Source organism: Trifolium pratense, linkage group LG3, assembly GCF_020283565.1.
Source record: "Trifolium pratense cultivar HEN17-A07 linkage group LG3, ARS_RC_1.1, whole genome shotgun sequence".
In the NCBI taxonomy this organism is placed as follows: Eukaryota; Viridiplantae; Streptophyta; class Magnoliopsida; order Fabales; family Fabaceae; genus Trifolium; species Trifolium pratense.
Window position 1 is genome coordinate 32,103,200 of NC_060061.1, and position 12,907 is coordinate 32,116,106.

The window sequence follows — 12,907 nt, forward strand, 5'->3', positions numbered from 1 at the left end:
CTCAAAGATGGAACTAATGCTCAAAAGGAGAACACTGAATGCTCTGATTCTTTGGTATTTGCTTCGGTACGCTTTTCACTTATCCCTGCTATCTATTTATTCATTTCTAATTACTGATTACATTGATTAATACATTGTAATTTCTGTTTCGCGAACCCATCTTAACAACAATCTCTTTCGGCTTGCGGAGACAATGAATTTGACATTACTTCAAACTCTACACCTGCTAAGCGTCTTTCTGCAGCAATTCAAGTTGACGACATTCCATCTCCGCCTTTAACAACAACTAAGCGTTCATCCACAAAGAACGCCAAGCATGTCAAACTTGAATGAACTACTTATGATGGACACAATTCCAATTCCATATGTCATTCACTTTTTTGATACAATTGAATGACAAATTAATGTCCTCGAATCATTGCTGTGAAAGTTTAATATGTCTCTCATTTTGAATTATCAGACAATATTTTGCTGACTTCATTTCAACTTCTGCATCTACTATTTTATGTTCAAGTACCTTTACTATGAAACTCCCTTGAATTATTAATTATGTAATATTATCTATGTGTTGAATCATCTAACTTGGATAACTTCTATAGTTCTATTGTTATTACAATGCTTCTGTTCATGACATATTATAAGATGATTCATCTATTGTTATTACAATTATTTTGTTCATGGCATATTCTCAGGTTATAATGTTAGTGTATTGAGTAAAACATTAGTCTCAAACTTAAGTAGAGAATATTTTGTGACAATATCGACATCCTTATCAATTGACATGTCAATTTACAAATACACTAACATTATAACCACCTGTTTCCTATCTTTTAAGATTTGTCTTTGAATCACTTTTTTAAAAATCTAACTTTGTTATTCCCAGACTACAATCTAGGAATTTTTTTAAATAACTTTCATCTGTTAATCATTTCTGTGTTAACAACTTTTTAAATCTCATCTTTTCTTCAATCTTCAACACCAATACATCTCATCGAAATTTATGTCCAAGTTTACCCTAATACACTTTAACATACTAAGAATGAATGAATATGAATCAATACATGGATGCAAGTTAACCTTCTATTTTTTGTACCATAGACCTTCACTTTCTTTCTGACTTTTATACAATGTATTAACTATTAATACCACTTATCCAAGTTGTTGGTTTTGTTAAATTATCAATGGTTTTTAAAAAGTTTTTTATGACAATTGATTGATTCATATCCTAGCCATCTTAGACTTTATCCAAGTACACTCTAAACCAACACAAAAACTGCTTTTCCCAACACAAAAACTCTACTTTCATCATTACACATAACCTACTAAAACCTATTACTACCTTCTATGTCACTATCATATTTTTTGTATCAATAATCACACAAACCTTTTAAGTAGAGATCCAATTTGTTTTATGAATTATACTTTCTATCATTGTTTTTACCTCCAACTTTTTAAGCTTCCTTCTACTTTTATTGTTTTGGAAATTTCTAACTTCTCTACTATTTTTAAAACTATCATTACTTTGTACAAATTATTTTTGAATTTAAACTTTTTCTTGGTCACTTTAGTTTGTCATTGTCATTTTTTATACATTTAACACACATTTCAACATATTTCATGTTGGTTAATATTTCTACATGCTTCAAAAACAACCTTTTTTATGACAATTGATTGATTAATGTCATAGCCATCTTAGACTTTATCTAACTACACTCTAAACCCACACAAAAGTTGTTTTTCCCAACACAAAAAATCTATTTTCATCATTACACTTAACCTACTAAAATCTAATACTACCTTCTATGTCACTATCATATTTTTTTAATCAATAATCACATAAACCATTTTTTAATGTTAATCATACTTTCTAGTTTCTATCATTGTTTTTACCTCCAACTTTTTAAACTTCCCTCTACTTTTTTCCATTTCAAAAATTTTAACTTCCCTCCAGTTTTTCAAATCAAATTTCATTACTTTCTAAATTATTTCTGGAACTTATATTAAAGTCTTTCTTGGTCACTTTAGTTAAAATTCAAATTTTTCCCTTCATATCAAACACATTTCAACATCCTTAATGTTGGTTAACATTATTAACCCTAGAAATCTGCCTCATCCAAACAACAACAACTCATCCACATGGATACTAACAAACTTATCAGATTATTAGAAGCAAAAATTGCTAGAAGTCGCAGATATCGTTTGCTTAAGACGAAGCGATTCAAACTTCATGCCTCTACTATAACACAACCTTTTGAGAACTTCAACCAACATCCTTCATCATTAAACACACCTGCAACATCAGATATTTCATTATTATCTTCTTCTAGCAACATATTTACAAGTAACCTCATCTTTTTTTCATGCACTTTATTCCATTTAACTACAAATAACTGTTTGATAATTTTTTACAGGCCTTGACAGAACCCATGCTATTGACAGAAAACCTCTCACAAACATTACATGCTCACAACAAAATCAAATTTCTTCAACCTCTCATCAACACACTTCAAGCATCGATCAAATTTCATCCTTATCGAAACTTGGTAAACGTTTACAATTTACTTCTTCTGGCATCTGTGATGGTTATCTAACTTTCTCCCTTTATCAAGTTTCTTTATTCAAAATTTGTACTCAATCTTCACTGCCACTTTAACATTTCTAAGTCATTATCTATCTAATATTTAGGAAAAACAATTAACTTTCATCCAGCAAATGTTGAGAACCGTGCTCCCATTCCAGTTAAGAAAAGTTGATGTTCATTTGGTCTTCATTAACCACTTAACTCTCTTTTTTAATTTCTTAATTTATAATTGCACCTTTCCAGCGCAAACGTGGTCGACCGAAGAAACTTTCTACTGAAACATCAAGTCCACTCCAAATTAATTGCTTGCCCAAAATTCCTACAAATGATTCCAATCTTCCAGGTTTCTTAGTAATTATTTTCATTTATAAATTAATCAGTTTCTGTTACATACTTTTTTGATCAATCTGAACTTACAAAGTGTTTATTTTGTGTCTTATAATCTACAAAATTTCACTGTTTTATGTATAGCACAACAATCACATGATTGCAACACAAAAATACAGCTTCAACAAACACCTGCAAATCAACCGCATCCGGTATTAGTAACTTCTATATTTATATGTTAATACAATATTTATTATTATTATTATTATTATTATTATTATTATTATTATTATTATTATTATTGTGTCGACTTTTATATTTCTCCTAATATTGTTGCACCTTCGAAGCGCAAACGTCAAAGGTCGCAAAACTTAAGTGGACAAATGTCAACTGAAGTTCAAGCAATTTCTTTGCCAACAACTCCTCAAAATCTTTTCAATGTTCCAGGTTATTAATCGTTATTTAAATATCCATAGTGCTGATCTTTCAATTTGAGGTCAATTATCGTTTACTTGCATCTTAAGATTCATATCATGTTTTTTTTATTATTTGAAACTTATTCTCTGTACAGAAGAAAATCAAACAAAGGATTCAGGAAAAAGTAATGATCTACAACATAGTACCACATCACAAGATTGTCCAAATGAATTGCCAAAAAATCAACCAATGAATACCAACACACATCATAATAACATTGGTTCAGTTCCTATTTTCACACCGTCGCAACCTTGCAGACCTAAAGATTCAGTTCGGTTAAATCAACTGGGGATTAATCTAATGTCAAAATTCTCATGCGTTGGTCAAAATTCAGACACTCATCCGGGGCCTGAGCAGACACAGCCTGAAGATTTTTTGCCTATTGCAGCCCGAACCACTCAGGAATTGCAATTTGCCGCAAGCAATGCATTCACCCCACAAGCTAATGACGATTTCTGTAGTAGTGAGGATGAAAGTGATTAAGATTATAATCCTTTTGAATATCCAGGTTAATAATATCGTTTTTACACATTTTCATACATACAATTCTGATTTAATACTAATGTATTAAGTTTTTTTAACATGTATAACAGATTCAAATGATGAGTACGATTCAAGTAGCGGAGATGAAAATTCTTATTCTTCACTTCATACATCACGTAACCTTACAATAATCTCATCAATCTCATTCCATTTATTTGAATTTAATTATCTTCTAATCAAAGTTATTTATCTTGACAAACAGCTGCTTACAATGATCTTGGTGATCCTATAACAAAGTGTGGTTTTTGTGGAGCATGCATGTTGTAACGACCCAATTTTCATATTATTAATTTTAATGTGTTAAAATATTTTATTTAACGTGGCATTTTAATTAAGTTAATAACTAGAGTTATTTATCGAGTACTTTAGTTATTAAGCGAGTAGAGTGAGTTAACGCGTTATTGGGCCAAGCCAATTGGGCTTGAGGCCCAATGGGCCTTGTGAGTGTGAGGGGGCGCCCATAAGGGCATAGTGAGGAAGAGAATTCATTTCTCATGTTCCTTTTGTGTTCTTGAGAGGAGAAGAGAGAGCTGGAGGAGCTAGGGCAAGAAGGAGAGCTAGGGATTCGAGATCTTCGTCGTGTTTTCTTCGAATCCAGGTAAGAGAGTAGATTTCATATTCGTGGGTGACCCGAGGAAGGGGAGAATGTCGATTTCTCCTCACCCGAACTTCCTCCACCCCATTTTCGTTTTAGCTTAGAACGGATTTTCTTGATGGAAATCGTTCCTAAGGTTCTTAATATGTTTAACATGCTTTTAACATGATTAATGAACGAAAATAATGGTTAAAAACGAGTTTTCTAATGGATTAAACTCAAGAACTTTGTGTTCTTGAGAGTTTTGATGAAAAAGTGTCAATCTTTACTTTTTCGATGTTTATGGCGTAGATCTGAGAAATGAACTGTCCTTTTGTGTTTAGATATGCTTGTTGCACTTGAATATGAACTTATTTGGGGTTTATAACATGAAAAATGACTTATGTGAGAGTTTTGAGAGTTTAGAGTTTGAAATGAGAAATGTAGAAAATTGTTATCTATGAGGTCTGAACCTTTACGTGCAATTTTGACCTCTTTTCGTTGCGAACTGGTTTTAGTGGCCAACATAAAAGTTGTAGCCCTGTTTGTTAGCTTTCCAACGAGTATATGTGCGTCTCCATTGGACTTTCGTAGCCCAAGTTATGATCGTTGCAATGAGAGGCTGTCCAGTAAATTCCGCCTGAAACGGCAGAGCAGTGAGCAGCCATCCTTTCTGATGTTTTTCCGCCCCAGGCGTAAATATTTCCGCCCCAGGCGTAAATACTGCAGTTTGCACTAGTTTTTCATCTGCGATCTTCCTTTGCATGTAGTTTCGAACCAGTATCTTATTCTTACATGATTGTTGATGATTGTTGATGATTGTTGATGCTTGTTGATGATTGTTGATGCATATATTGATTGTTAATCATGTATGAAGTATAAATGAAGTATATTAAGGTGTTAATCAACTTAATAAAGAAGGATATTAGAATTATGTTATTCTAATAAAGAAGTATATTGAATTATGTTATTCGATAAAGAAGGATATTAAGGTATAGTGTTATCTTAATAAAGAAGTAATGTTGGATAGTGTTCCACATTAGTAAATGAAGAGCTTAATGCTAATTAAAATGATGTTTGACACGTACTTGGTAAATGTTGATTGTTAATCCGTATGTGAGGAGCAGAGTCCGTCATGACTATAAAATGAACAACGCAGAGTCCGTCATGACTATAAAATGAACAACGCAGAGTCCGTCATGACTATAAAATGAACAACGCAGAGTCCGTCATGACTATAAAATGAACAACGCAGAGTCCGTCATGACTATAAAATGAACAACGCAGGGTCCGTCATGACCATAATCTGAACAATGTATTTGTTGATGTTTTGGTATTGTCCGAGACGACGTGAAACTATATGTTTGGTGTATTTTGTGGATGATTGATTAGGTGATAAATGAAGTATATGCATGATATATGAATATGCATGAATGATGGTGATGTATATGTATAATGTATGATTATGCATGTTTTTATGAAGAAGTGTTTAAGTACCATTTACTTACACTTGTATATTTTGAGTATGTTATCTAACTCTCTTTTATGTGTTATGTGCTGGATCGTTGGGGGTCCAGATTTTACAGGATTTTGTGGTATTCGATGTCGAGTCGTCGATGAAGCTCCGCTCTGATTGTGACACGGGAAAGGGTTGTATTTAGACTATAGGGTCTTTATGACTTTCGATATTTATTTGTAAAACTATACATTTTGAGAAATGATTATTTTGTATAAACACTGTTTTTACTAATTAATTACATTAGTATTATTTTGATAGAGGAGTGTAATACTCGAACCAATATTCAATAAATTAAATGTGATTTTCCGTTGCGTATTTTGAAAAAGATTTTTACTAAGGTAGAAATATATAAATAATGGGTTTGGGTGTTACAATTGGTATCAGAGCAGGTCGTCTTCGGACTGTGTGGGTTATGTGTCGATCAGAGCAGGTCTGTGCAGTCAGACCAAGTGAGTATTGTGTGTCAGTCGTGTTTGTCTAACAATTTTGTGTTGTTTGTTTTGTGAAATCATTCATGTTGTTCATTTAGGAACTATGAGTGGTGTGAATTGGATTAGATTATCCATTCTTCTTGTGAGTAGATGTGTGAGTATTATACTTCTATGTTTATAATAGTTGTATATGCGTAGAGTTTAACCTTTTTGTAGTTTAAACTTGATGGATTGATGCTTATTGCTAATTGTTGATGATCCGGCATGATATAAAACTGCATGTGACGATCCGGCATGATATAAAACTGCATGTGGTAATGATTTGAAATAATTTTAAAAACTAATATTATTTCTTGAAGATTTTGGTGAAAATAAAGAGTTATTTTCTTTTGAATAAGTGAAAATTAATTTTCAAAATGGTGAGAAGAGTAGGATATTAATGTGTCCTGATATGTGTTTGTTATATGTTTGTTTATAACATGTGCTAGATGATTACTAGGCATTTGAATTGCTATGCGTTTTATGAGTAAAAACATGAAGATCTCATAATCCTATGTTGTAATTGTGATGCATGATTCTAATTGTGCTTTCAAGTCTATAATGATGTTATATGCTTGATGTTTTGGATTTTGTGGATTAGTGAGTCGAGAAAACGAGAGTTTAGTGAGCGTAAGTTCAAAACCGTAGCAGAGCACCCAGATTTTTGGATGTGCTCGCTAGGCGAAGAATGAACCTCGCTGAGTCTCGCTAAGTCTTGCTATATCCTGTGAATGTTTTTAACTTGTCTCGCCGGGAGCTCGCTAGCTTTTGCTAAGCGAGGGAGCCAGACAAGAAATTTATTTTGTTGATGTCTTGTTCTGAGTTGATTGAATGTGAGTATGAATTATTGCTATGCAATGTTCATTTTTCTTGTGTTGCTTTGATTTCCTAACTCTGAGAAGTGAGGGAAGTATAGGTTACTTGAATGCTTGCATGAATTTGTGTTAGTGTTTAGGTATCGTGGGTTAGGTTTTGTCCCTTGTATGTGACATGCGTGTAAACGATGTCGATACTAGTTTCTTCTTTTGGGAAGAATGTGTTTAGAGACGATAGAACAGTTAGGTGTGAGCACTGGAAGTTCTAGTGGAAGAGTAGGAGTGAGTTTGAGATAAGTGGGGGAGAAGGTTATATCCCTCCGAGATGTTTCGAATGTGAGAAGATGAGATGAGTAGAGATGTTCTTGAAGCGGAATATTCAGGAATTGGCGACGTTGTTCAAAGTGGAATGAATGGGCGCAACAAGTTTTGAGAAACTACTAGAAGAGGAGTTGTCGGACCAAGTGTTTCGCCGTGAGGCGTTAGTGAGATTGGTTAAGTAAGATGAAGAGAATTCGAGACGGTTGGAGATCGTGTGTTGCACTAAAAGTTTGAAGGCATCATTTTTGTGGACCAAGGTTGAAGTACCTGTTTGATCGGAAGAAGTTGAATATGTAGAAGTGGAAGTGATTAGGATTCTTGAGAGGTGATGATTTTGAAGTAAGTTGTCATCCAAGGGGATCAGATGTTGTACCGGATGTTGGAGTAAGAAGTTCTACGTGAGTCGTGCATATGGTAGTAGGTTGAATTGGTTGAACAGTTTGGACTTCTAAGTCTAGTGTGTGAAGTAATTTTCATAAGAGATGTGAAGATTAGTGAACCGTTGGTGTTAATTAATTGATGAAGGGAAGTAGGTTTTAAAGTAGATGAGAATGGAATTGAGAAATATCATAATAGGTTTGGTATGTTTGTTGAATCGTTGGAAGTGAGGATTGTATGAGTAGTCGTGTTTATTCGAAGATGGAAGTAGGATAACAATTCGAAAGATTTTGTGGGAGGCTTGCCGAAGAAAGGGTAATTGGATTTGGATAATGACAGGGCAATTTGTGTCGAAGTTGAATGAGATCCTAGAAGTGGAGATGAAGCTAAAAGAGGGGTATTATTTTTGAATGATGAAGAATAAGAAAGTTAGCCGTTGGAGAACGTGTTGAGAATGAGTAGTAGGAGGTCATGTTGGAAGTGACTTGTGTTAGGTGAGAGTTTGCGAAAAGGATTACCGCACATATGAGTAGATGTTGTGTTTGAGCACATATAGTAAGGAGTTGAAGGTGATGCCTAAGGTAAGTGTCAGAGAGCATTTGGTAGTGCCCACAAGATAAGAGTGAGTAAGTATTTGCTAAGGAATTTGGATTTGTGGAATGGAAGAGTCGGTAGAGACTAGTTTTGTTAGATGCATCGTGGATGTTGATGAGGTATGGTCACAATCGGTGACAATGAAGTAAAGGATTTTAAATTGTTTCATCATGGATGATGAAACGGTAGTGACTTGGTGCATAACTTAAAATGTATTTGGACGAGAATTTTGGAAATTTTCTAGAGATGTCATATTGGGATTAGACAAGGAGTCATGAGTAAGAATACTAAGACAAAGGTTGATTAGAATTTAATGGATAGAGTTAGATCGTATGGCGAATATTTGGAGCTTTGTAGATTTAATTCAAGAGTTTGATTTTGGTATCGAATGTACTAAGGATGAGTTTAAAGATAACTATCCAAAGAGAGATGATGATTGGTAGAGGTCGGAGATGAATAAGAATTCGATGAGTGAATAAACGGAGAAGAGTATGCTTGTTGCAATGCAAGATGATGAGGAACATCGATAGATGGATATGGGCGAATTGAAGGTGTCATTTGGAATCAACGAGATAAAAGTTATGATTGTTTAGAGAACCAATTTTAGGCGGTAGCCTAAGTTTGAAGTAGCGAATTGCTAAGGGATTAAGGAGAAGTGGTATTGGAAAATGTTTGCGTTAAGGAATGCAAATATTGGTTGAGAGATTACTTGGAAACAGAGTAGTCGCATTGAATTCGACTCAATGTGAGAAAAGGAATTTGACGGTTAGAGACGGTAGTTTTTAGCATGTGTCAATGAAGTTTGAGAATGTTGGTCATCAAGTGATTGTTGGAATTGAAATATCGAGTGATAAGTTGGAATAAGATTCGAATATGAATAAGTGATGTAACACGGTTAAGTGATTCATGAGGGAATCAAAGATTTATGAGAATTATGGAGTTGTGGAAGTATTCCACGGGAGTACCTTTTCGGAGTGTGTTCAATTGGTTGTACCAGTTTTAGGGTAACGTTGTGAGGTTGTAGAATGTGAATCCATGGATGTTTCGTGCGAAGTTGACATTTTAGCGGTTTGATAAGAATGGTTTGTGCCGATATCATGATTGTTGAATATTTATTGACAAATTGAGGAACTGGCCGTCCTTGATCTCTTGTTGATAAATGGACAAAAATTGTGTTGGATGGGATAAACTAATTTTGTCAAACTTAGTAATGAGTAGCGTTTTGAACGTTTCGTTGGAAGGTCGGATACAGGAGTTATCCGGAGTTGCTTTAGTTGCGTAATTTTCGAGGGCGAAAATCTTTTAAGTGGGGGAGAGTTGTAACGACCCAATTTTCATATTATTAATTTTAATGTGTTAAAATATTTTATTTAACGTGGCATTTTAATTAAGTTAATAACTAGAGTTATTTATCGAGTACTTTAGTTATTAAGCGAGTAGAGTGAGTTAACGCGTTATTGGGCCAAGCCAATTGGGCTTGAGGCCCAATGGGCCTTGTGAGTGTGAGGGGGCGCCCATAAGGGCATAGTGAGGAAGAGAATTCATTTCTCATGTTCCTTTTGTGTTCTTGAGAGGAGAAGAGAGAGCTGGAGGAGCTAGGGCAAGAAGGAGAGCTAGGGATTCGAGATCTTCGTCGTGTTTTCTTCGAATCCAGGTAAGAGAGTAGATTTCATATTCGTGGGTGACCCGAGGAAGGGGAGAATGTCGATTTCTCCTCACCCGAACTTCCTCCACCCCATTTTCGTTTTAGCTTAGAACGGATTTTCTTGATGGAAATCGTTCCTAAGGTTCTTAATATGTTTAACATGCTTTTAACATGATTAATGAACGAAAATAATGGTTAAAAACGAGTTTTCTAATGGATTAAACTCAAGAACTTTGTGTTCTTGAGAGTTTTGATGAAAAAGTGTCAATCTTTACTTTTTCGATGTTTATGGCGTAGATCTGAGAAATGAACTGTCCTTTTGTGTTTATATATGCTTGTTGCACTTGAATATGAACTTATTTGGGGTTTATAACATGAAAAATGACTTATGTGAGAGTTTTGAGAGTTTAGAGTTTGAAATGAGAAATGTAGAAAATTGTTATCTATGAGGTCTGAACCTTTACGTGCAATTTTGACCTCTTTTCGTTGCGAACTGGTTTTAGTGGCCAACATAAAAGTTGTAGCCCTGTTTGTTAGCTTTCCAACGAGTATATGTGCGTCTCCATTGGACTTTCGTAGCCCAAGTTATGATCGTTGCAATGAGAGGCTGTCCAGTAAATTCCGCCTGAAACGGCAGAGCAGTGAGCAGCCATCCTTTCTGATGTTTTTCCGCCCCAGGCGTAAATATTTCCGCCCCAGGCGTAAATACTGCAGTTTGCACCAGTTTTTCATCTGCGATCTTCCTTTGCATGTAGTTTCGAACCAATATCTTATTCTTACATGATTGTTGATGATTGTTGATGATTGTTGATGCTTGTTGATGATTGTTGATGCATATATTGATTGTTAATCATGTATGAAGTATAAATGAAGTATATTAAGGTGTTAATCAACTTAATAAAGAAGGATATTAGAATTATGTTATTCTAATAAAGAAGTATATCGAATTATGTTATTCGATAAAGAAGGATATTAAGGTATAGTGTTATCTTAATAAAGAAGTAATGTTGGATAGTGTTCCACATTAGTAAATGAAGAGCTTAATGCTAATTAAAATGATGTTTGACACGTACTTGGTAAATGTTGATTGTTAATCCGTATGTGAGGAGCAGAGTCCGTCATGACTATAAAATGAACAACGCAGAGTCCGTCATGACTATAAAATGAACAACGCAGAGTCCGTCATGACTATAAAATGAACAACGCAGAGTCCGTCATGACTATAAAATGAACAACGCAGGGTCCGTCATGACCATAATCTGAACAATGTATTTGTTGATGTTTTGGTATTGTCCGAGACGACGTGAAACTATATGTTTGGTGTATTTTGTGGATGATTGATTAGGTGATAAATGAAGTATATGCATGATATATGAATATGCATGAATGATGGTGATGTATATGTATAATGTATGATTATGCATGTTTTTATGAAGAAGTGTTTAAGTACCATTTACTTACACTTGTATATTTTGAGTATGTTATCTAACTCTCTTTTATGTGTTATGTGCTGGATCGTTGGGGGTCCAGATTTTACAGGATTTTGTGGTATTCGATGTCGAGTCGTCGATGAAGCTCCGCTCTGATTGTGACACGGGAAAGGGTTGTATTTAGACTATAGGGTCTTTATGACTTTCGATATTTATTTGTAAAACTATACATTTTGAGAAATGATTATTTTGTATAAACACTGTTTTTACTAATTAATTACATTAGTATTATTTTGATAGAGGAGTGTAATACTCGAACCAATATTCAATAAATTAAATGTGATTTTCCGTTGCGTATTTTGAAAAAGATTTTTACTAAGGTAGAAATATATAAATAATGGGTTTGGGTGTTACACATGTGGTTTCAAGAAAAAAAAAAAATTGCAATGCAACCGTATCATTTCAATTGTGTTGTGGAAATGGAAAGGTACAACTTCCCACATTGAAAGAACCTCCACAACCATTAAGAGATCTTTTGTTTGATAACAATGATGTTGATAGCAAGAAATTCCAAGCTCAACTTAGAACTTACAACATGATGTTTGCATTTACATCACCTGGAGCTACAGTGGATAACAGCTACAACATTGGCAAAGGCCCTCCAAACATTCGAATTCAAGGCCAAACCTGTCATCGAATTGGTAGTTTATTGCCTAAAGCTGGCGATGCACCAAAATTTGCTCAACTATACATTTATGATACAGACAACGAAATCGAAAATCGAATGCAAGGTCTAAGGTATGTTCACTTAGACCAATCTTTTTTAAATATTACATTCTATATAATGAATTTGTTGCCTGCTACTTATTTTCATGTCCATCGTTTGTGTCTTCAAATAACATGTAGGAGCTCTAACAAAATTGATCCACTCATTGTGAAAAAATTGTCTGACATGCTGTATCAACATAACACACATGTTCAATCATTTAAAATAGCAAGAGATATGATAACAGAAGGAAATGTACAGGATCTCAAACTCAGACTTCTCTCAGATCGAAAAACAGATGGGAGAATCTACAACCAGCCAACAGTTTCAGAAGTTGCGGCATTAATTCTTGGTGATATTGACTATGCTGAAGAAAGGGATATCATTATCCAAACTCGAGGTGGCCAACTCCAAAGAATAGATGAATTTCATGCAAGCTACTTATCTTATCAGTATCCATTACTTTT